Consider the following 26,170-nt stretch of genomic DNA (forward strand, 5'->3'; position numbering starts at 1 on the left):
GCGACAGAGCGAGACTCCATCTCAAAATAAATAAATAAATAAATAAATAAATAAATAAATAAATAAATAAAAATAAAAATAAAATAGATGTACATCTATAAATTATTCACCTATATTTTGACAAATGTGCCAAATTTACCTTTGGACCTTCAGGGCAAAAAACAGGAACCTATATAACCACATTATGAGGTCTTAGTTTCTTATTTTTAACATGTAAAGTAAACATTGATTGAGTGCTTAGGGACAATTTGTATCTTACATGGAAGGCATACTCCCAACTTATCAGTGATACTTTTAAACTAAGGAAAATACACCACTGAATATTAACTGAGTCATGAACTGAAAAAAGTCTTCAAAATAATCAGTCTGTATTGGCATCTGAGTTCTTAACTGGAATTTCTGTGACTCTAACAGAATGATGCTTTTTGATAGTCTGAGGTATGGAGAAGCTCTTCAAAACCAAATAAAAGTAAATACTCAATAAAATTACAACTGTCCTTTATATTACCACAAAATCCACCTAGTATAATTTAGCCCCCAAGTTACAACATGAAATATATACAATATTTAAAAAAAGAAAACATGTTGCTGCTACTTATAATTAACTCTTTGTTGAATTTACTTCATTAATAGACGTGCCTGTGTATAACAGCATTAAATTAAGACACATGCTTTAAAGAAATATTTTTAAGAAAAATACACATATCTTGGCTGGAATCTCCATTAGCATCAAGCATTTAATAGAGTTGTTGTGCCCTATAACCATTACCATAATAACTTTTCTTATAACAATTTCATAGATGGGTTATTTGCTATTTGCTTTTCAATATGCTTACCATAAAATCCAACTCTCATTAGCCTCTTCTTTTATATTAGGCCAAGTCATAGAAAAAAATTTCAGTAATTAGCTCAAGTAAATAAACAATTGCCCAGCATGGAAACTCTGGGGGGAAATCATCCAACTCTTTACCATACTCATTCATCAACAACGCTGATCTAGATGCAGCAAAGGAAACTGATGCTTCAATGCCTATATTCCCAGTCTCACCATGTAAACACAGACATTCCCAAGCAGGAACAACAGGTCTCTCTCTTCGTAGCAGGTGTTCTGGGGGAGGTGGTTGCAAAGCCGTCCCAGCCCCTCCTATGGGGGACGCAGGCTGCCTGTGGCTACTCCGAGGTGGTTTCTCTAAGGGCGAGCTTGTCACTCATTCACTCCACCTCACATCGAATCACATCAACCCAATCCATCATTTTCCTAATCCAAGTGTGTCCTCTTAATTAGTGCCAAAAGCACATGGCAGTGATGGATGTTGCTGAGCAGAGGAAAGGACAGGCCCTGCCTTAAGTACCAAGGTCAGTGCAAGCCTGGACTGGGAAGAAAAACAAATGTTATCATCAGCCAAGGAAGGTCAACCCCTCCCTGACCCTCCATCCCTGGCCTCTGGGATAAACAGATTAGGCCACCCTCTTGCTGATTAAGAAATCACAAGGAGATTTTAAAGACCTTTTTTGAAGACTCTGAGATGGACTTTTTTTTACCTACCCAATTGCCATCACAGCCTTTTCTGGTTACAACACCTCGATTTCCCTCAAGGGACCCACCCCTTGCCCAATCCGGTCATGCGATTTGAAAGAAGCTGACCACCTCCAGGCCATTAAGATATGATTCCTAGAGCTTTGGCATTCTTCACTAATAGGAAAGAGAAACTCTCCTCCTTCCTCAAAATGGCTGGAGCCTGGGGGAACAGAGGAGAAGGAAACGTGGCCTCACAGCAGGCCAGCAGAGAACCAGGCAGTGAGAGGGACAAGAAGCAATGGTGAACAATATAATTAGACCCTGTGGTCAATGGGCCTGAAGCCATACTCCCCCGGACTAATCACAAAATGGTGTCAGTCAATAAATACCGGCCGGGCGCGGTGGCTCAAGCCTGTAATCCCAGCAAGCTTTGGGAGGCGAGAGCGGGCGGATCACGAGTCAGGAGATCTGAGACCATCCTGGCTTAAGCAGCGGTGAACCAGCTCTCTACTAAATAAAAGATACAAAAACTAGCCGGGCGAGGTGGCGGGCGCCTGTAAGTGCCAGCTACTCGGAGGCTGAGGCAGGAGAATGGCGTGAACGCCGGGAGGCGGAAGCTTGCAGTGAGCTGAGATCGGGCACTGCACTCCCAGTCCGGGGTGACAGAGCGAGACTGCGCGTCCAAATAAATACAATAAATAAATAAATAAATAAATAAATAAATACCTTTGATGGCGAAGCCAGCCTGGTTAGGTTTCTCAATGGCAACTAAAGTCATATGCAACTAAAGAATCTTCACTAATAAGATGAGGAACATCCTGGGGGGAAGGCACCTAGCCTACAACACCCATCCATTAACCAAAAGGATGCTTTCCTACACCAATAGTCTAGATGAAGTAGAGTCCTATGGAAAGTTTCAAGGCTGGCAGAAAGTAGAAAAATAAAACAGTGCAAAATCTCCCATTTCCCAGATGAGGAAACGCAGCCAAGAAAGGCCAAGCACCTCACTGAGATTCACAAGCACATCAGAGGTGGGACTGAGACCTGAATCCAGGGACCCTAATTCTGATTTAGGCAATCAGGTTACAGAGTTGGGCATTGTGGGAGATGAGTTTCTACAGGGTGTGTGTGTGGCTGTATGTGATAATAACGGCATTCATTTCTTTCAGGAGGTGTGGAACTTGTGGACCAAAAGAACACAGGAAACTAGTGGGGAAAGAGATGGAAAGGGATCAACAGAAAAGATGTGAGTAAGAATGAAGAAGACTGTATCCCCACCTGCATGTCACTCCATCACCCTGCTGCTCAGTCCTGCCAATGGACCCCCAAGGGCCTGGCTGCCACCTGATGCCCTGCACCATCCTCCCCAACCTCAGGGGGCCTCCTACCTGGTACCCTCAACTCCACACTGGCCTCTCCATGCTAGTTGATATGGTTTGGCTGTGTCCCCATCCAAATCTCACCTTGAATTGTAATAATCTCCATGTGTCAAGGGTGGGGCCAGATGGAGATGATTGAATCATGGGGTGGTTTCCCCCATCCTGTTTTCATGGTAATAAGTCTCACGATATTCGATGGTTTTATAAACCGGAGTTCCCCTGCATAAGCTCTCTTGCCTGTTGCCATGTAAGACATGCCTTTGCTTCTCCTTTGCCTTCCACCATGATTGTGAGGCCTTCCCAGCCATGTGGAACTGTGAGTCCATTAAACTTCTTTCCTTTACAAATTACCCAGTCTTGGATATGTCTTGATTAGCAGCCTCAGAACAGACCAATACCCTAGTCATCAAATCTTTGCCAAGCTGATCTGCCTGACTCCAACCACCATGCTTAAAATCCTCAGAGACTTTCCTGGTGCTCTTCATACAAAGACAAAAATCTCTTTAATAAGCCCTGCCTGGTCCCACCCTGGGCTTCCTCCCATAACACAGGCTTCTTTGTGCTCCACGAGGAAAAACCCTTTCAGAGTCACTCATACCTCCCCAAACACTCAACACTTTTCTGTCACAGAACACGTGTGCACACATGCATGCTGTCTGCTCTCCCTAGAATGTTCTTCCTAGCACCCTCCCCTCCTCACGCCCAATTAACTCCTATGCCTGGTCAGATTCCAGCTCCAAGTCATGTTCCTGGGGGATGCATGCTCCCCTCCAGGCCTGGACTGGTAGTTGTGGGGCCTGCACTGGGGAATTGCGTCTACTGAACAATCGGATTCACTCCCTGGGCTCCGGCTGTGCCTCCCAGGCACATTGGGCCCAGATTGAGAAAGTCAGCAGGAAGGACTGACAAACAAGCTTCATTTTCACATCGTTCAGTGTAACTCTTATATTTCAGTAGATCACATGGTAAGGTACTTTCTTTTGACGGGGAAAAACTGATTTTTTTAAAAAAAGGCAACAATGACAACTCAGTGGAGAAAGAAAATTTAACTTGCTCCTATTGTAAAAGTCACCACAGGTCATTTTAAGAAAATGTAGTTTTCTTGGTGGTCTTTTTAAAAAAATGTATTATATCCAGAACCAACCCAATTTTTTAAAATAGCCCTTGCTGAATAGCTAAACCTTGCCCCCAGGTACACAAAGGAGGCCGGAGTGAGCCCAGCTCTGGCAGGACATTTACCCAGGGCTCCCACTAATAAGCAGCGGCTGTGGATGACAGGAGCCACCCACCTCGTGGGACTTGAGACTTACTTCCTCCCTCGGACATCCCCAGGGACTGGCTGGAGGCTGGATGACTGACTGGTCCCCTCAGAATAGCAGCGGCTGGGGGTAAGATCCTAGAACTGCCCATGGGACTGGGCAGGAGCTTACAACCCTTGCCACCTGCCAACACTCCAGGCAGAACGGGGCCAGGGGCCTCCTGAGTGGGGCTTCGTGACGATAAGTGACCAGCAGAGGGCAGAGGCCCTAGGCTCAACAGCCTCATTAAAAATACAGGACAGGGAAGGGGAAAGAAACTCATTCATTAATTCTAGCCATATTTATTAAGCTCTCATGATGTGCCAGGCACTGAGCTAGATGCCGGGAGAGACTGTTTTCATTCCAGCGTCACGACATGAAACAGAAAGCTTTCTGTTTTCATTAAAACATGACGGTTTCATTAAAACATATTCTGGTGGTGTCGACAGGGATATGCACACACACACACCACACACACATATGTACATGTATATCATTATATAAATTTATGTTTTAAGTGTAATATAAGCAACATTTAATTGTGCATAAATAACATATGTGCAGATGGTGATAAGCATGCTCAGAATCAAATCAAGCAGGACTAGGAGAGGTCCAGGCAGGCAGGGGCCAGCGCTTTAGCCTCCGAGGCCAGGGAGGGCGGTGTGGGGCGGACACACACGTGATGAGAAAGGCGCCGCAGGCTGGGATCTGAGGGAGGCTGTTTCAGGCAGGAGAAAGAGCCAGGGCAGAGGTCTTCCCTCCTTCCTTCCTCCCTCCACCTCCCTCATGATTCCACAAGAGAACTTTTGTTCATTCTAAAAATACTGAGCACCTGTTCTCTGGGCCCAGGGAGGTTAACCCAGCCCTGCCTTTGGGGGACTCATCATGCATGGAGAATCAGACAGTGGGTAAAAAAAAAAAGATCTGCTAACATAAAAAAGAACAAAATCATATCCTTTGCAGCAACGTGGATGCAGCTGGAGGCCACTATCCTGAGCGAATTAACGCAGAAATAGAAAACCAAATACTGCCTATTCTCACTCATGAGTGGGAGCTAAATCTTGAGTACACACAAACATACAGAACAACAGACACAGGGGACTCCGAAAGAGAAAGGGAGGGAGGGAAGGAGGGGGACAAGGGCTGAAAAACGTGCTATCAGGCCCTCTGTTTACTATTTGGGTGACAGAATCAACAGACGCCCCAGCCTCAGCATCAGGCAATGTGCCCTGGTGACAAACCTGCACATGTACCCCCAGAACCTAAAGTAAAACCTGAAATTAAAAAACAAGAGATCTTCTAAAACACTGGCCAACAAATGAGTAGTGATGAGGCAGGGATGCGACACAAAGGGAAGGTGCAGGGTGCAGGAGCAGCGACAGAGAACCGCTAGGCTGGTGCAGGGAGGGCCCCCAGGAGGTGCAGCCTGAGCCCGGAGCAGTGTGCGGACACCAAGGCAAATGTGTCCTGGCCCCGTATGCTGGAAGTGCTCTGCCACAGGCAGCACAGGACCACCACTTTCTGTCTTATACCGCCAAAGTGTACATTTGCCCATTCAACGCATACTTGCTACAGGCTGCTAAGCACCAGGCCAGCGCTAGACCCTAGAGTTCCAGCTGGGAGCAAAAACAAACTCAGTTCGCGCCCTCTGTTGGAGTTTACAATTCAGTGGTGGGGGAGGGGGATAAGTGAGGACAAGGACTAGGAAAACAGAAGATAGTGTTGAAACTGAACAACCAATGCCACAGTCACTGTTTATTTCCTTTTGTATCTTTTTATATCTGCTGTTTATATCACAGCAAATAGAAGTTAATTCAAAACTGTTTTTCACTTCAAAATGAAATACATACACACGTTTCCCTAGATATACAGCAAACATCACTCCCTTTTTACTATAACCTTGCTGGTGATGACTTGATTTGCGGTTGCCTTCTCCATCGCCATGAGCTCTGTGAGGGAGGCTTCTGCCCATCAGGGTGCTGCAACCTCTAGCTCTGTGATGCACACTGCAGGCATGCGATGGCCTTTGACTTCATAATGGAGCCTTTTCCTCCCCACTATACCAGAAGCCCTCCATTGCATCCATAACCTTTAGCAGCTGCTCCGTATGTATTGGCAAGACGGATGGATGCAGGCAGGAGTTGCTCTGGAACTTTCCAGGTCTGCTGCTGCCCTTGAGAAGACGCCGCTTAAGCCCTGAACCCTCTGCTCCACCTCCTTCCTCAAACACAGCCAGGGATGTTCTCTAGCAAGTTTACCAAACAACGCCAAGCAGGACCGTATACCTGCCTAAGTGCTATTTTCACAGGATGTCCAAACTGTGACCATGGGAGGCGTGGCAGAAGGCTTTCTATCCCCACCTCCCTTTTCACTTAGAATCCAATACTTTTAGACAAGTAAAGAGACTGCGTCACCAGCACCCGTGCATTTGCCCTGAAAACTCCGCGCGGAGGGGCTGCCTCACTCCCTCTCAGCTTCTCACCGCTCCATCAGGCGTGCACCCAAGTTCCCCTGCACTGCCAAGAAGGATTAATTCTCCCGCTGGGATTTTATTCAGATGCATTTTCACATGCAGTGTTTGCCTTCTAATTTTAGAGTCTAATTATCCTGTGAAGAGCAAGCAAATGTCTGTTCTCCTGGAGCAAGGGCACCGTTTTGTGCAGAATTACTCAAAACTTGTTGCAAAATTTAGCAAAAGGCAAAGTTGGGGTGCTCACATGAAAACAGGCTGCTTAAAATCACAATAAAGACCAAGCGCTCTGTGTGTGTTGAATTCCCCCAACACGACTTCCTTAAGGCTAATTTAAAGCAACAAGGAAATCAGGCACAAATGTAGTTCCCACAAATGGAAAAAAAAATACTACAAGTGAAGAAGTGGAATAGCACTCATTTAATGTGCGCTGTGTGCACTGATGCTGTGCAGGATACCTTCTCTGATCCCCAACTTTTTTTTTGTTTTGAGACGGAGTCTCGCTGTGTCGCCCGGGCTGGAGTGCAGTGGCGCGATCTCGGCTCACTGCAAGCTCCGCCTCCCGGGTTCCTGCCATTCTCCCGCGTCAGCCTCCCGAGTAGCTGGGACTACAGGCGCCGCCGCCACGCCCGGCTAATGTTTTGTATGATCCCCAACTTTTAAAAGAAGAATCAGTCTGGGCACGGTGGCTCACGCCTGTAATCCCAGCACTTTGGGAGGCCTAGGAGGGCGGATCACGAGGTCAGGAGATCGAGACCACCCTGGCTAACACGGTGAAACCCCGTCTCTACTAAAAATACAAAAAATTAGCAGAGCATGGCGGCGGGCACCTGTAGTCCCAGCTACTCGGGAAGCTGAGGCAGGAGAATGGCGTGCACCTGGGAAGTGGAGCTTGCAGTGAACCGAGATGGCGCCACTGCACTCCCGCCTGGGCAATAGAGCGAGACTGTCTCAAAAACAACAACAACAACAACAAAAAACACACACACAAAAAAAAACCACAAAGAAGAAGAATTAAATTCTTAAAACTATTTGATTCAACCAGAGAGCTCTTTCTGAAGGCAAACACCCCAATGTTGGCAGGACAGCAAGTTGCTGTCATGCACCAAGGGTTTCCAACCTTCATTCCTTCTGCCCGGGGTTCCTGCTTCTAGGAATTTAGCCTAAAGAAATAATCAGAGATGTACACAAAAAGGCAGGCAGCCTTAAGTCCGTCCCAATTACTATAGCAAGAAAGAAGCAAACAAAAGCCTCAACCTAGACTCAGTTTCCAGTGAAAGCAGAATGGGAAAATAAACAGTGACAAATTCCTATTCTGGAGCATTCGGTCCCAAGTATCCTAAGCAGTGTGGAGAAAAGCTCCTGATGTATTAATTTAATAAAGGATGTAGACTGAACGATCCTTACATGGTAAAAATGTTTCTATAGGAAAAGTGCTGGAGGAACACATACAAAAGTAGCCACAGGCGTTATCTCTGGGGTGGGGGTCGGGAGAGTTTGTGACTACTTTTGATGTTCTTAATAATCTTCTATGTATTCTGAATTTTCAATAATAAATATAATTCTGTTCTAATCAGAAAAAAAGTCTAAAATAAATACAAGTGAAGAGATATCAACCAAGCAAGTAGATAACTAATTATCCACCAAATCCCCTAAAAGTCCAGGAAACTAGAGGGAGAGTAAGCTGGGGCAGCATGCTTGTCTGTGTCTAATTCTTTTTTTTCCTCTCTAATCCTGACCACTTCTTTCCAAATTCTAACGCTCTGCAGAAAGGCTGCCTTCTCTACATCCAGACCTTCGCAGGCCATGCCGCTGCCAAATTCAAGACAATGATCACCCACAGACCCAGGAGTTCCAACACAGATGTTGTCTGCACCCTCCCCAAGAGCTAGGACAGCCATGCGTCATCCACTCAGGATTCCTAAGTGACAGAGACTGATTTCCATGAGAGGTTCCTTCGTGAGGGACCTTGGGAGGTTTAATTGACTTTAACCAGACTAACAGAAGAGCAATTAATAAAATGAGACTAGGGCATCGTTGCTGCATAATTTATTTGTATATACAGAACCACTGGAAACCACCAGGTCACAATTAATCTCTGCCTCAAGGCTGTGAGACATCCTTAACAGGATAATTATATATTCTACATACACAAATGTACATACACACACATCTATAGATATGCATGGGATGGTTCATTTAATGTGTCAACTTGACTGGGCCTCAGGGTGCCCACACATTTGGTGAAACATTATTTTAGGTGCCCATGAGGGAGTTTCTGGATGAGACTGACATTTGAATCAATAGGCTGGGTAAAGCAGATGGCCTTCCCTAGCGTGAGTGGGCCTCATCCAATCCATTGAGGGACTGAATAGAGCAGGAAGACAGAATAAGAAAGAATTCTATCTGTCTTCGAGCTGAATCATCAATCTTCTGCAGACTCAGACTGAAATTTACACCATTAGCTCTCCTGTTTCTCAGGCCTTCAAACTCGCACTGTAACTACACCATTGGCTCTCCCAGGTCTTCAGCTTGCTGACTGCTGGGACTTCTTAGACTCCACAACACACAGGCCAATTCCTTCTAATACATCTAGATAGATAGACAGACAATGGATGAATGGATGAAAATGATAGACATACATACATACGTACATACATACATACATGGATGTATGAATGGATAGATGATCAATAAGATAATGATGGATAGATGAACAGAGAAGGATGGATGAATGGATGGATGGACTGGTAGACAGATAAATAAACTGATGAATGGATAGGCAATAGATAAATCTCTATATCCTATTGATGGTGTTCCTCTGGATAACCCAGACAAATATAATATATATATATATGCATATATTATCTCTATCTATATCTTCTCCCCATATATCTATGTATCTATATTTATATCGATGCATATATAGAGAGAGAAACACAGTAAAAGAAATCTGTTACAATAATGGCATAAACTTCATTATAAGTCCTACTCTGCTGCTTCATTTTTGGTCCATTTTAATAATTTAGAGGCCAAATGCTTGATTTTCAAAAACACATTTAAGATCTTTTTGTGATAATAATGGTATTTGTCAGTGTTCTTGGAGTTCATCACATTTGCAGCCTCCCTAATCTAAAATAGCACTGCCCTTCTCTGAGATGCAAGGTAAAATTTACAACACTCGGATCTCTCTAGAAACAAGACTTAGGTTCTCCCCATGATTGCCTTCTCTACTACTGGTCTGATGCATGGAAACCTAGACTTCTAAATTCTCTTGAAAACCAAAGAGCTGACAGTCACTCACGTTATCATGTCATCACAATGAGCAGGGATGTGCAGCATCATCCTCTGCAGGCAGGGCAGGAGCACTTTAGGTTGCTACAGTCCCCACTCCTCCCCAGTGTCTCTGCACCCCAAAGTTGAGTTGAGCTGCTATTTCTCACCAAGACTGGTTGAAGACCACCTGGCCCCAGGGGCATCTGCACTCTCCAGACTTGCTCTATCCAGCCGACATCCAACCAGGTTGTTTGGGGAAATCTTTCTTCACTATCTTGTCCTCCAACCCTTCTGTGCACATGACCTAGCCCAACTAGAGAGAAAGTTCCTTGACAGTAGGATAGTAATTATAGCCAACGCAGGGATAGTTGACATGTCCTGAGTCCATGTGATGTGCTAAGCTTTTCTACGCTGACTGTACTGGATCCTATCAACCATCCAAGGTTAAGAATCTTTCCCAAGATTGCTCAACTGCTGAGGGCCTGACCCAGGGTCTGAGACAAGTAGGTCTGAATCCAGATCACAGCTCATCAACCCATCTGCTATGTTCTACTGTCCTGTTGCACACCCCACAGCCTCAACCCCAGCAGGCACAGGATGAAGAGTGCCTGTTTTTAACTATTCCATAGAGCTCTCTCTCATAATGCCAGAATTGGAACTAGGAAAGCCTCTGTTGGCCTAGGGGCATCATGGCCAAGTTTGCAAGGTTTATTTCCTGCATTATCATGGAGAATATCAAGGAGGAAAGAGAACAGGTTTCAAAAATTTATATCCCAGCACAGTCCATTTCTTCCATGAGTCTAAGAGAAAGGAAATGAAGATAGTAAAGTAGAAAGTCAGATAAGGGGAATTAACACCTGCTACTGCCTTCCATGCATGTGCATCCCCCTTCTCCTCTCCTCCCTCAGCAGTATCCAAGGTTGGCATCAGGATGGGAATTGAGGCTCAGAGAGAGGGATTAACTTGCACAAAGTCACACAGCTAGTAAGCTATAGAACTGGGACTCAACACCAATACTCTTTGTGCCTGCCTCCCAAGACTCCTCAAAGTCAGCTTAATGAATATTCTCTTTCAATTGGCCAGCCCAGAAGAGGCCCAAGATAGGAAGGTGGGGAGAAGATAAGAGAGTCAAGTTGGCTGGAGGTCATACCATACTTATTTCCTCTTGGAACTTTGTGTGGTCAGTAGAGCCTTCCCCTGACTGTAACCAGACCACTGCAGTGAGGTCCTCTTGGCCAAGAGAAAAGAACAGACAGGTGTGTAAAGCTCATCCTGCAGGTGTTCCTTTCTCCAGGAGCTAATGTCAGCAAATTGGGTGGTGTGCAGGTAATTCCCCCCTCAAAAACTATGTCTTTGTTTCCTCTTCAGATGACTGTCCTTCCAACCTGTCCTTACACCACTGTCCTTCCAGCTGTCTGGACTTCTACCCACTCATCCATCCATCCACCCACCCACTCACATATCTACCTAGCCATCATCAACCCATCCATCCATCTATCCATCCATCCATCTATCCATCTCCATTTATCCATCTGTCCATTTACCCATCTATCCATCCATTCACCCACCTATCCACTGGTATAGCTACCTAGCCATCATTCATCAATCCATTCACCCACCCATCCACCCATTCTCCAATCCATCCACCTATCCATCTATCAATCTCCATCCATCCATCCATTCATCCATCCACCCACCTACCCACCTATCCACTCATATATCTACCTAGCCATCATCCATCACCCATTCATCCACTCATCCACCCATCCATCCACCCAACACTTATTGAGACCCTACTGTGTATAAGGCATAGACAAGGGATGGAGAACAAACTAGATACTGTCCCTGTCCTCCCAAGGCTATGGCTTGCCCCACCTAACATAGCTACAACTACTAAGAACTTAAGTAGCAATTAAATGACAGTGTTTCTGAGTACTACAAAAGCACTTTCAACATGCTAAGACAGCTTATACCAGCGAACCCCACCTGGTTGGTGGGAGGAGGGGTAGTGGTGCAGGTGTCAAGGAACCCAGGCAGCATTTAATAGCCCCAGTGGATGCACTGGGGCTAAGACCTTGGGGCCAGAAGCAAAACAGCCTGAATTCAGACGCTGGCCATGTCGTTTTCTGTTCCCACACTTCCCTGGGCCTTAGTTTCCTCATGCTCAAAATGGGTGTAATAATAATGGAAATCTCTTAGAGCTCTCATGAGGCTTCAGGAAGATAAAGTATGTAAAGAACTATGTGCTTGGCAGATAAGAGCATCCCCCAAGAAACATGGTAGCCGCCCTCATAGAACCACCACTGACCCTGTCTTCTAGCAACTTCTCAACAAGCAAAAAGAATGCACCCACATCAACCACAATAGGGAATAAAGTTTTGCCAAAAGAATGACTCCTCCCTCCCCATTGTTTGTTGGTATTTTTTTTAATGTTTTCTTTCTTTATTCTAGTACATTGGTTGATTAAGGATCATTTCAAATTTGTTCACGTTGGGCATGTTTGGGTGGAGGATAGGGACAGGAATCAATGACAGGGTCATCCTTTTTAAGGAGTGAATTCCCAGGAGAAATGCATCCATCATAGATATGAATTTCTATGGAGCATTTAATGTGTGGCATTTTTACCAGCAGTGAACTTGGAATTCATGTGAGCTAAGATGTTTTGGCCTGGCCAACTATGTAATCCCAAGAAAGGATAAACAGCAAGCATGGCTAGATTTAAAACACAGGTCACTAGTGGACACACTTACAGACCAGGCCACCCGCCCACACTGTGATGTCTTTAACCTACAGCAGAAGGGCCAGACCACAGGGCAACAGGGAAAAGGCATCTGCCAGAGACATCGCTCTAGCAGAGCTGGTCAGGAGCTGTGGGAGAACCCCGAGGACTCAGAGGCTCCAGCTCCAGCAGCCCTGAGTCCTGCTTCTGAACACAGAACAGACCCCATACAGGAAACAAAGGTGCTACTCACCTTCAGACCCCGTACAGGAAACAAAGCCACACACCTGCAGAGGTGTGGCAAGTTGGGGCAGACAGTCCCACGGGGAGCCTGAGGAGTGGGTTGCTTTGGAAGCATGGCAATTTCCTTGCCTAGATCATTCTAAAATTCTCCTGGTCACCTTGGATCAGAGTCTGTGTTGGTGAGATAACAGCCTGTACCCATCAAGGGTTTTCAACAGGGCCCTTGGCAAGCAGTCTTCTTTGCTTATGATGTTACTGAATGTAGAAATAGCTACACTGTAACATATTAACAGAATAAATAATAGCGAACTCTCATGTAGCAACTATCTTCTAGACACTTTCTGTTTATCATCTTTGCTCTGTATTTTTCATCACTGTATTAATAATCATTGCTAATAGTACAGAAAACAGCCATCATTTATCAAACATCGGTGAAGTATCTGAATCATGCCAGGGCCTTCATACACATCTCCATTTCTCTTTACAACAACCTTGCAAGGTAAATATCCTGATATCCATTTGAGAAGCGAGAAAACTTAGGCCCTGAAAGGTCACATAACTTTGGCCAGAGCCTCACAGCCAATAAGCAGAGCCCAGCTCCAGACCAGGTCTTCCTGGCCATCTCCCGCACCCTCCCTCCCCATGCCGCCTATGGTGGGCTGACCAGGAGTGTGAGCTCAGGTGGCAACATGCTCTGTTCAAATCCAGACTATGTCCCTCGCCCACCAGGACTTGAGAGAGTTCTAAGTTTCTTCACCTGTAAAATGGGGATAATAGCACCTGGCTCCTCAGGTGGTTATGAATATTGAATGAGCTAAAACCTGCTAAGCTCATAGTAGGCCCTCATTAAATCAAAGTGCTATCAAAGTCTGCTATCTGCAGACCTGATCCATGCCCCTGCTAAACTGTCCAAAGACTCAAGAACTGGCTTATGACCACTGGCCACACCCAGAAACTAAAAGAAGCAAGAGAAATGACCAGAGACATTTCCAATCAGTGACTTCTTGGAACATGTCTTTTTAAAAATAAATAAAAGTGATGAACATATAGACAAGTAATTTTTCACCAGCAGATTGGCACAAGGAAGAAAGATGGGCAAGATCCAGCATTAGCTAACGTGAAGGAGCAGCAGCTTCTAACATTTTCTGTAGAAACATGCATTGATCAAAGTCTCTTAGGAGGACCTCATGGCCACTCTGGACAAACGTGAAAAATACAGAAATACTTCACAGCAAGGACACTCATCACTGAGCAGCTTAAAACAGTCCCCAGCTGCGTGCGGCCCAGTGAGCTGCCCAGAGAGGCCAGTGCACACTGAGCACCCTGCAGTCATTAATCAGGATAATATGAAGCTCTGTGTAGTCCCTGTCCCAGCAGAAAAGTGGGGGCATACCCCATGCAGACATTATGACTCCCCTCTTATGCACCATACAAATATTTGAAAGTGACAGCAAATGTACTGCTCAAAATCCTTTATCTCTGCAGCATGGGATTAAGACATCTTAACTTTTTTCTTCATGCTTGTGTATGTTTACCAAATAGTTCACATAAAAGACTAAGTTCAATTTTTATATTTACAGATGCTTTGAATCAGCAAAAACATAATAAAGAGCAAGGAGCAGGCCAGGTGCAATGACACATGCCTGTAATCCCAGCACTTTGGGAGGCTGAGGCAGATGGATCATCTGAGGTCAGGAGTTCGCGACCAGTCTGATTAACATGGTGAAACCCCGTCTCTACTAAAAACAAAAAATTAGTCAATCGTGGTGCCGCATGCCTGTAATCCCAACTGCTTGGGAGGCTGAGACAGAAGAATCGCTTGTACCTGGGAGGCAGAGGCTGCAGTGAGCCGAGATCGTGCCATTGCATTCCAGCCTGGGCAACAAGAGTGAAACTCTGTTTCAAAAAGAAAAGAAAAGAATAGAAAAAGAAAATGCAAGGAGCAGCCTTCTCCCTTTCTTTTATTTCAGCCAAAGCCGGCGCCCTCCACCCGGCACTCTGAAAGGATTCTAGAATGGGGTTGACTGGTTCTCTACTCTGAGCTGGTGTGGTGTCACTGCACTGCCCGATATGGTCACCATTAGCCACAGGTGGCTATTTAAATTTAAATCAATTACAGCTAAGTAAAAATTTTAAAATTCCATTCTGAGGTTGCACGAGCCACATTTCGAGTGTTCAGCAACCATTTGCGGCCAGCGGCGCAATCCCGGGCAGCATGGCACAGACCTAGAACATTTCCATCATCACACGACGTTCTGCTGGACGGCGCTCACCTATAATGAGGCCTCTGACAGGAGACCTGAGAAGATAAAAGCACAAGAGGCTGCCTGGAGGGCAGGGAGTAGCGATTCTTTTTAACTGTGAAGGGCCAAAAAGTAAACAGTTTAGACTGGGAACATTTTCTGGGAAAATGCTCAATTCTGTTGCTGCGGTGTGAAAGCAACCACAGGCCCCTTCATCCAGAAAGGAGCGGCAGGCCAGGGTGAGGGCTTGCTCCTCCTTGTCCCAGCGGCTGTGATTAGATGACCATCACCATTCATGGCCAACACTCCCAACCTGTTACTCTGCGGTGGGCACCACATTAAGTGTTTTACCTGCATTTTCTCATGGAATCTTCACTGCAATGCAACCAGGTGAATACCACTAGTGCGCCCATTTTATGAAGGAGGGAACTGAGTTGGAGAGGTGATGTAACCAACCTAAATGGAGAGGCTGGGATTCACACCCAGCTCAGCCTGATTTCAGAGGCTGCACCTGCAACCACAACACTTCGTCCCTCGTGAGAATTAAAACATTGCCTGAAATATGTCTGGCCCCGAGAGCATTAAGATACGGCTTTGCATTACAAACCCTTCCAGGGCTCATAAAGTCTGAATCCATTATATCTACCTCCCAGGCGATAAGGTGAAGACCGAAAGCTGGGCGCTGAATGGTGATGGATTAAGCAGAACATTAGTATTTAAACTGAGCAGAGGAATCATGTAAAAATTAGACATTTCCCAATAATGTTCTACAGTTGAGTGGTTTGGGAGAAAATATTCTTTGGAAAAATCAAAATGATAATGAAGTTAGGAACCTATTAGTTAATCTGTTACAAAGTCTTTGGCTTTGTAAGAACCTCCTAAATAATTAATCGTGTTATCCATTAACCTCCGCCCTATTACACCACTCAAGGAACCAGCGTCTAGAGCCACAGGAGGTAATAAATTGTGGGCATGGGGTGACTCATTATTAAAATTAAATATGTCATTAGCAGCTCCTGAGAATACCTTTTCCATGACTTACAGAGCCCTCTACCACACAAAAACCCAGGCCATATTAAAGCGTCCAGGCAAGTGAGCTTCTATTTTTTTATTTCTTCTAAAAAAAAAAAAAACAAACAAACAAAAACAAACAAACAAAAAAACGGGATACACATGCAGAACGTGCAGGTTTGTTATACAGGTATACACGTGTCATGGCGGTTTGCTGAACCTATTGACCTGTCCTCTAAGTTCCCTCCCCTCACCCCCCAACCCCCAACAGGCCCTGGTGTGGGTTGCTCCCCTCTCTGTGTCCATGTGTTCTCAATGTTCAACTCCCACTTATAAGTGAGAACATGTGGTATTTGGTGGTCTGTTCCTGTGTTAATTTGCTGAGGATGATGGCTTCCAGCTTCATCCATGTCCCTGCAAATGACATGATCTCATTCCCTTTTATGGCTGCATAGTATTCCATGGTGTATATATGCCACCTTTTCTTTATCCAATCTACCATTGATGGGCATTTGGGTTGGTTCCATGTCTTTGCTATTGTAAACAGTGCTGCAATAAACGTACATGTGCACGAGTCTTTATAGTAGAATGATTTATATTTCAAAACCCTACTTTCACGAAAAAAAGCCTAATCTCTAGCACGCTCTATGTCACCTGGAGTGTGACAGGACCCCCCAGAAGCAGAGGCTATGGGTAAATTTCTCCTCTCGTCTCCCCATCAACTCCCACAATCTTCCCCTTCCTGCCCCCATGCACCCCAGGATGAAGGTGGGGGACAGAGTGCAAAAGCAAGAGCACTGCAGGTCAGTGTTTCTCAGTCCCTGGGTGACCGCCCGCCCGGGAAGTACTGGGATACTCCACTTTGAAGCAGCTTTGAGAAATTTCGGTTAGGCAGAAACCCCAAAGAGTGATGGAGAAGATGGGTCTCCCCGGGACTGGGCATGCGCTTAAAGCAGGCAAGGGAGAGTGATGTGAGGGGAAGTAGGGGGGCATTTGGATTCCAGCCTGGGCACTTTCATAAGCCCTGTGATCTGGGCAAAGCCACTTCCTTCCTCTAAGCCCCTGTAATAATCAGAAATGGCAGAACCCCAATCAAAGCCGCTGAAGCCTGAAAGGGAGGAAGTGTTTAACTGAGAAGCCTGGGGGTGCATCAGCTTCACACACGCTGGATCCAGGGATGCAGATAACGCCACAGGGAAATCAATCCTCAGAATGTCTTTGCTCAGCTTTCCTTTGGGCTGGTTCCATTCTCAGGCAGGCTCCACCCAGGTTGGGGAAAATGGCCACCAGCACTCCAAGCCCACATCCGACCAGCTCTGTGACTTCTTGTGGAGGGAAAACAACTCATTCCAAAAGCTCCAACTGAAGTCCTAGAACAGATCCTCATTTGTGAAGCCTGAGTCATGAGCCCACTTAAGAACCAATTTCCAGGGGCAGAGACTGTGGAGGATGATGGCCAATTCCACGTGGATACAGATGGAGGAGGTGCGCCTGCTCCCAGCAGATGCAAGGGGCCTGAGGAACAGGAGTGGGCTACCAGGACCTCCCCTAGGTTTGCTGTTCAACCCCAGCACATCCCAGGATGTGACCATCTCAGGAACCCAGATCGGTGGTAGAACAGAGTCAGCACTGCCCATGGCTCATCATGGCCTATGAAGGGCATGTGGTAGCATTAGATGAGAGGCCACCAGCCACAGCCCAGATGATACAGTCCCCGCACATCCTGTACACCGCAGGGTGAGGACGATGGGGAAGCAGGTTCAGAAGCAGGGACACTCCAGGTCAGTGTTTGCTCAGGCCCTGGCAACCTCCCTCCTGGGAAAGGACAGAGGCTACCACAGGCCGGGACCAGATGCCACTCCACAGGGGCTTCTGGGAACACAGACCTCAGCTCTGAGGACCACAGGCATTCCCGTTTATACAGCCGGAGCCCCAAGCCTCAGCCCAATCATCCATACCAGCCTGGGGTGACATTTCCCAAGTCCCTTCAAAAATGAGGATGACACAGTGAGGCATTTTGGGGGCTGGCTCTGTGTCCTCGAAAAGACTGTCCTCTGTTGGAGTATAAGGCCTTCCTGACTCTTTGGATTTGAAATTCCATTTCTTTTAGGAAATACTGGTGATAACAGTGTTATTATTATACTATTGCAAAACCAAGGATGTTGGGGTTTTTCTTCATTGTTGTTTTTAAACATCGCTAGTTAACCAAAACATAAAAGTTGGCAACTCCTGCCCACCCCTTCTGCCTGTCAAGCCCCTATAAACCGCACCAAGACAAAGTCCTACCTCTCTCCTCCCTCCATAACTACCCAAAAACTGTCACTGCAAACAAACCTCCCTGCCGTGTCCCTGCAGAAACGCAGGCACTAAGTGTCTGCTGTTGCCGGGGGCTAGGGGACAGAAGAGTGGGGCATCTGAGCAGCAGCATCCCCCAGAAGCTCATTAAAAATACAGAGTCTCAGGCCCTACTCAATGGATCAGAATCCACATTTTAACCAGATTCCCAGTGACGTGTATACACACAGCAGTTTCAGAGGCGCCGGACCAGACTTTATCCAAGGACCTCGTCTTGATCATTATGGCAACCAAGGGCCCCTAAGATGGGCATCTGCCCCTGACTTTTAGCCCCTGGGCATTCTTCCCTGAGCATGGCTTCTCTCCCAGTATGGGAGGTCTACACCTCTTTCAGCCCTGCTAAACCCACACTTTGACTTCCATTCCATGATGACAGCTAACGGTCATGAAGCTGGTTCCACATGCCAGCATCCCTGGTGGTGGTCACTTCAACTCCAGAAGCCCAACAGACCCATCCCTTCTTCATGAACGTTTTACCAAATCCCTCCAACCACCACTGTCTACCCTGCATATGTAACTTTCCTCCTCGAATCCCCTAGAACACCGAGAACCCTAGAGCTTCTTTGATAAGCCTAAGGACCCTCTGCCCCTGAGTCAACATTTCTCATGCCTCCCTCCCCACTTCGACAGTACAAGAGGGTGGCCGGGACTGGACCCCGCCTCTCTGCAAGGACCCCCACCCCAAGGGCACTTCCTCTAGATGGTGCTGGGTAACCGCCCACTCCAGGGGCACTTCCTCTAGATGGTGCTGGGTAACTGCACCACCCGGTGTCTCCCCAACTTCACTCTCGCATCACCACTCTCACCACTCTTATGGATGTTGCTCTAATAGAACCACTTGGTCTAAAATGAATATAAAGTTTTCTTAAGAAAGTTTAAAATGAAAACTTGACATCTACTTTAATGGAAATGCAATATTTTTCAAACGAAAAATTGAACAGGCTGGGCATGGTGGCTCAAGCCTGTAATCCCAGCACTTTGGGAGGCCTAGGTGGGCAGATCACCCTAGGTTAGGAGTTTAAGACCAGCCTAGCCAACATGGTAAAACCCCATCTCTACTAAAAATACAAAAATTAGCCAGGTGTGGTAGTGGGCACCTGTCATCCGAGGCAGGAGAATCGCTTGAACCTGGGAGGCAGAGATTGCAGTGAGCCAAGACCACACCACTGCACTCCAGCCTGGGCAACAGAATGAGACTCCATCTCAAAAAAAGGAAAAAGAAAAATTAAACAGACATATATCTGATATGAACGTTCTTTATAAAATTAATAGTTCATTTACTGCCTAAAATCATCTCACACACTGCCAGGAAATCAGTGTCATGATTGACACTAATGAGTTGACTGGACAGTGGCGACCACCAGGACACACTCGCCCACGGGCTGGGCTTTAGGACCTGGCCCTGTATTCATGCATTCTGCAGGAGTGTTTCTTCTTTCCTTTGGCTGCATGGAACCCCCGGTCTACAGCCACACCCGCGGGTGTCACTTAATGCCATCATGGGGAGTTGGGTGCTTCCTTCTAGTGACTTGCCACCAGTCACAGTGGGAAGACAGAAGGCCACAGTGGCGGTCTTGACAAGCAGGACACTCATTCAGTGCCACCCACTGCAATTGTGTTGAGGACAATTGTGAGATTAAGAGAATTCTATTTCATGAGCACTAAGCTCAAATTCCAGAGAGGCAACCATTGTTTATTCTGCTCCATTGTCTGACAAGGAGCAGAAGATGGAAGCCTCCAGGTCTTCTGGGAACAGGCATGGAGCTCACACCCTGGAAGGGCAGGATGATCATGTGACGAGAACAAGGAGGAAGGCGACCACTCATGGCCACAGAGAGAGTCCTGGGACAGATCCTGCCCTCATGGCCCTCAGAAGGAGATCGCCCTGCTGACACCTTGATTTCAGACCTCCAGCCTCCAATACTGCGAGAAAGTAGGTTTCCGCTGTGGAATTCCCCAGTCTGCAGCACGTGCTAGGGCAGCCACAGGAGATGGGCTCAGCCAGAACAGGGGAGGGAGAAGGGGAAGGCTGGGCCTTCTCGGGCAGCCAGGGCCTTCCTGGGAAGAAGGGAGATGGGGCAAAGGCTTGAGCCTCCACAGGCACCAGAGAAGCAGAGGCCTGGGGGCCAGGAGGAGGCTGCCCCTGCCACCAGAGCATGGTAGGGGCATGACATAGAGAAAAGGAACCAGGTGGGCAAAGGCTGCCCCCGAGCCAGCATCCACGCATGTCGCCCATGCCACCTCAGGAACCAAGGGGCCTGGCACCTCATTATTTAAAAGTTAAGTCTCACCTGGTTGTTGTGAATCTATAGATGTGATAAAATTTCATACAATTATTCACTGAAAAAAACAGCAAAAGTGCTTGTAAAACCTGGTGGAATTCGCTAAGGCCACTGGTTTAGTTAACATCACTGTGCTGACGTCCACCTCCTGGTGCCAATCAGTGAACCACGGAAAGGTGGATGCTATCATTCAGGGAAGCTCTGCAACCCCCATGTGAGTCTAAAATTATTTCAAAAAAGTTTAGACCGGGCGTGGTGGCTCACGTCTGTAATCCCAGCACTTTGGGAGGCCGAGACAGGCAGACCACGAGGTCAGAAGATCGAGACCATCCTGGCTAACACAGTGAAACCCCGTCTCTACTAAAAATACAAAAAAAATTAGCCAGGCGCGGTGGCGGGCACCTGTAGTCCCAGCTACTCGGGAGGCTGAGGCAGGAGAATGGCGTGAACCTGGAAGGTGGAGCTTGCAGAGAGCCGAGATCGCGCCACTGCACTCCAGCCTGGGCGACAGAGCGAGACTCAAAAAAAAAAAAAAAAAAAAAAAAAGTTTAAAAGGGAAAACAATTGTACCAAAAATAAAAACAAACAAACAAACCAAAAACAAGGTCTAACCTCTGTGACTCTTCCTGGCACAGGGCTGCGGCTTCTCAGTCCTTTTCCCAGCCTTCCAGGGTCCCGCAAATCCATCCTCCTCTGGCCCACCTAGTAGGTGCTGTGGGGAATCCTCCAGAGCACAGGCAACAGGAGAGGTCTCGAGACCAACCAGGAGCCAGGAGAATGTACTGATCCTCTCCCCCACTTTGTGTTTCTTTGTGTTTTTGTGAATTTTGTCAAACAGAACTCAGGGAGAGAACAGGACTTGCCTCTCTCCCCGGGAGCCAGGAGCCAGAAATGCCTGCACGTGGCCCCATGCACGGCTGCACTCCCAGGGCCAAAGCCTCCATTCATGCGCAGGCTGCGGGGACAGCACAGCGCTTGCTCTCTGTGAAATGCCCGATTTCAGCTTGCAGCCATCACTAGCTTGCACAGCATCCCTGGCCTGCCTCAATGGCAACCCTTGTCCCTGAGAAGCACAAAGCCGCCTCTGCTCGGGAGACAGGGCTGCAGCTGGGGGGCGTCTCCAACCCATGACTGGGCCCATTCTTCCCCAGCACACAGGCGACCCTGCCAGGGAACACGCATGGCTCAGAGCTCCCAAGTACTCTCTCCTGGCAAGTGAGGAGTGTAAATAAATCTTGGGAGGAGGACATGAGAGAGAAACACAGTCCCCAGAGGACAGTATTCTGGAGTGGCCACATGAGTTGAAAACTTCTATGCTGAAGCCTGAAGAGGTTGGTGAGTTTCCTGTCACTGAAGGCATTCGAGCAGGGACAAGAATTTTCCTGGGCAGGGATGGGCTAAGGAAGGGGCGGAAGGAAGCAAGCACTACCTGGATAGGGGTAGATGGATGGAGAGAGAGAGAGAGATGATAGATACACAGATTGATAGATAATGGTAGATGATCGATTAGCAGATAGATGATAGATTATAGATATATTGAAAAATAGATGATAGATATATTAATACATAAATAAAAATAGATAAATGATAGATTGATGGCTAGATGCTAGGATATAGATGCATTTATAAATAGATGATAGATACATTGAGAGATAAATGATAAATATATGGATGACAGACACATACATAGATACACAGATGCTTCCTAAGCAGGAGGGAATAACTGAGTCACAGATGCAGGTGGGCATCTGACCTAATCCGTGTTGTCCAGTCCCAGATATCTCTATCCAACCACACACCTCTCCCCATCGCCAGGCACAATTTCCACCTGGGGATCTGATAGGTCTCTCAAACAGAACCTGTCCAAAGCTGAACAGAGCATTGATTTGCCCAGCCCCCATCCTGCTCATCTCAATGGCTCCTCCCCATTGCTGCCAGAACCTCTCCATCCTTCCAGCTGCTCAGGCTGGAACCCTTCGAGTCATCCAGGACTCTTCTCTCTCATGCCAGCCACCTGATCCTTCTCACACCACACCTAGCTCTACCACCATCTTAAGTGGATTCTCCGAAAAGCAGAGCTGCAGGCAGGCTTCGGTGCAGGTAGCTTATCTGGGAGATGTCTCAGGAAGCAGAAGCAAGAGAGCAAGGAGAGTGAGGGAGGGAGGAGGGGCAAACCCACACACAGGTGCATTTCCAAGGTCACAGCTGCAGGCAGCAAGGCTGCATTCTGTGAAAGCTCCAAGACGCACCCACCTGAAGGATGCATGGCCAGGATGTTTACTCCCATTCCGTCAGCTGAGGATTGTCCTTCAGACATTAGCTCCCCTAATGTTCTGGCTGCACTTTGATGCTTGGGAGAATATCCACAGCACCGGGCTCATGGCTGTGCTGTGCTGGAAAATGTTTGAGTGTTGTAAGGGAGCTGATATGTACATTTGCCAATTGCCATGGTGTAAATATTTCCCCCTGCGGCCAGCTTGCATCATTCATGAAAATGTAACCACCTGTTCTAGCACAGCGCTCATCACCCAACATGCTGGTTGATTGAAGCCACAGCTGAAGACCAAGGCAGAGTTGGTCCAAGGAGCTGTGATGCAGGCACCAAAAACATCTACTGTGAACAAACTGCTCCAAACCACCAGCATTTCTGACTAAATGACCTTCGAATCCTCCCTTGCCCAGCACAATCTCATCTCACACTGTAGCCATTCAAATCTCCTTCAACGGGCAGCTCTGAAAATAAAGCCCAGGTCTTCTCCCAGGTCTTGGCACCTCCCCAGGATCCTCCCCTAGCCACCTCTTGGCATTGTGGGCATCAAAAACTTGCCCTTCTCCATCACTCACTCAGATTCCCTGGTATCCTTGTTCCTCCCACACCCAAGTACATGCCTGCTGCAGGGCCATTGCACCTGCTGTTCCTGCTGCCCTAGTGCTCTTCTCAAGGGTAGTCACATGACCAGCTCCCTCACTTTGCCTGGTCTCTGCACAGATGCCCTGCTCTGAGGTCCTCTCTGACCAATGATCACAGACAGTCTGGCTCTCCTCCCTGCCAGTCTCATTCCTCCAGCCTCACTTGATCATCATTCAAGGCATCTATAACCACCTAGAGTCCTATCACACATCTATTTCTATGCTGTGTGTTTCCCCTCATCCCACGAGACTACTCACTCCATGAAGGCAGAGACATCAGTCATCACCACAACCTGCCACATATAGCTATACGCAAACTTCGAAACCAGTGACAGACTTAAAACAGGTGTCCAGTAAATATTTGTTGAACGGCTGGTGACCATGAATTCTGGATGGAGAGTTCAGATTGGTTTCATTTTTAAATTCCCTGCAGAGTATTGCAAATAATATGTCTGGCTCTCAACTCCTGGGTCAGATGCCCTCTACAGTTTGGTCCAGCCCTGGTACCTCAAGGTGGGTTGGCCTTTCCACAGCATAACGGAAGCACTGAGATTTCTTGCAGCACAGGAATCTCCACACCTCTCACTGTAAACCCTGAGGTATGCAGTCACAGATATAAGCAGTGAACCCTCCAAGTGCCTTCCAGATCCAGAACCAGCCAGAAACGAACAGAGACGTCTCATCTCAAAGTCAGCCCCTGCCCAGGAGCTCTCAGCCAAGATCCTCAGTGTAACAAGGGTGAGAAACAGCCCTGGGCTGTCACGCAAGACAGAGACGGTGCATGCAGAGGAAAAGCCTGCGTGCATCCGTGGTGAGGATGTGCCCACTCTGACGTTGGGGTGAGAGGAGGAAAACTGGGCTCAGAGGGGGAAAGCTGGGCTCAGATGGGCAACGGGAGTTGGGCAAGTTCCTAAGCAAGAGAAGAAGCCAAAGGCGGCCAGGGAGACATCAGCGCGTTCCTCCCGCACAGCCATGACATCCTACAAATGATCTCTCTTAATTTTAACATCAGCTTTGGGAAAGGGCCATGAATAGATTTCTAAATATATTCCAGAGCAGAATTAAGTGGGATCTTCCAGTTTCTGAAAGTGACTCGCAGAGAGTGCATCAGATGGGATGAGAACATGACATCAGCCACAAAGGCAGCCATACTGGGCAGCTACCTGCCAGGCAAGCCCTGTGCCCACAGAGACCATTCTCAATCACTCCTCCCAACCACACCAGCTCCACGCACCTTCTCTAACAGGAATGGGGCCTGCCTCAGGGTCAACTGAGGCCTCTACCTATCAGATTCCAGAGATCTCTGCAGACCCTGGCTCTAGGCAGAATTTACAAAGAAAACAAATGAGAATCTATTCCATGACTCAAGATGCCCTGCAAGCAGATGATGAATGTAAAAAGAAGTTCTGGATTGAAGGACATTCTACAGAACACCCTACAAGTGCTCCTCAAAACTGCTAAGGTCACCAAGAACAAGCAGTCAGAAAAGGTGTCACAGCAAGAAAACCCGAAGGTACATGATGGCCAAATGTCATGTGGGATCTGGATGGGATCCTGGGATGAAAAAAGGGCATTAGAAAAATACCAAGGATATTGGAATAAAGTATGAACTTGAGTTAATAATAATGTTTCAAGAGTGGTTCATTAGTGATACAAATCTACTATAAGAATGAAAGGGAACCAGGGTGTGGGGCTTAGGTAAAGTCTTTGTACTAGCTTCACAATTTTTATATAAAATTTAAATTAACAGTAAAAGTTTTTTTTTAAATCTTCTTTCTATCAGACTGAGTTAGGGGGCTCCAGCAGGTCAGCTCCAGCCCCTGGAATATGTTCCTTGGGTAGGCCCACAGAATGGCACTCGAGCTGCCAGAGACCACTGGGATAGGGACTGAGGCAGCTGCGCTGGACCAGCCTGCACACCTGGCTGCCAGGAGGTGTCTCCCACAGGCTACACAGGAGCAGTATGGGAGGGAGACCAGGCCAGAGACATTTCTAGTCTCCAGAGCAGGGTGTCCTCAGATCAGCAGCATCAGCGGCACCTGAGATCTGAGATCTTGCTAGAAATGCATGTTCATGCTGGCTTCATGGCAGATGCGTCAAGTCAGGAACTCTGGGAAGGCACCCAGCATGCCGCATAGACAAGACCCCAGGCGAGTCTCATATGCCCTAAAGCTTGAGACCCCCGCTCTAGAAGATCACCCAGGAGGACAGAGACCCCAACAGGGAGCAGGTGTGGAGCAGTCCGCCAGTGCATCAGGGTCTGTGGGATGCAGCCACATAGGAGTTGGTGCATGCTGTACTTGGCTTGAAAGATGACCTGGGATCAAAATATTCAGACACCCATGAGAGCACCAAAAGAGAGGCAATTTTCACCAACTTCCAGGCCCACATCAAAGAAAGCCACCCTCTAGAGACACTGCCCCAACCATTTCCCACTCTTTTTTTTTTTTTTTTTTTTTTTTTTT

General features: G+C 47.1%; 1 protein-coding gene across 6 annotated transcripts in view; it reads right to left on the reverse strand.

Moving 5' to 3' along the window:
* PHACTR3 (phosphatase and actin regulator 3) overlaps positions 1 to 26,170 on the reverse strand; it is a 288,306-nt gene that overhangs the window by 204,847 nt on the left and 57,289 nt on the right. Inside the window, exon 1 of one of the 6 annotated variants that reach the window (XM_017891226.1) lies at positions 21,408 to 21,610. The exons of the other annotated variants lie outside the window; for them this stretch is intronic. The gene's annotated coding sequence lies outside the window, so the exon portion shown is untranslated. Of the gene's footprint in view, positions 1 to 21,407; positions 21,611 to 26,170 lie in introns of those variants that run through there. 6 annotated transcript variants of the gene reach the window in all.

The sequence above is a fragment of the Rhinopithecus bieti genome, unplaced genomic scaffold (genome assembly GCF_001698545.2).
Source record: "Rhinopithecus bieti isolate Rb0 unplaced genomic scaffold, ASM169854v2 scaffold_20477, whole genome shotgun sequence".
NCBI classification, from domain to species: domain Eukaryota; kingdom Metazoa; phylum Chordata; class Mammalia; order Primates; family Cercopithecidae; genus Rhinopithecus; species Rhinopithecus bieti.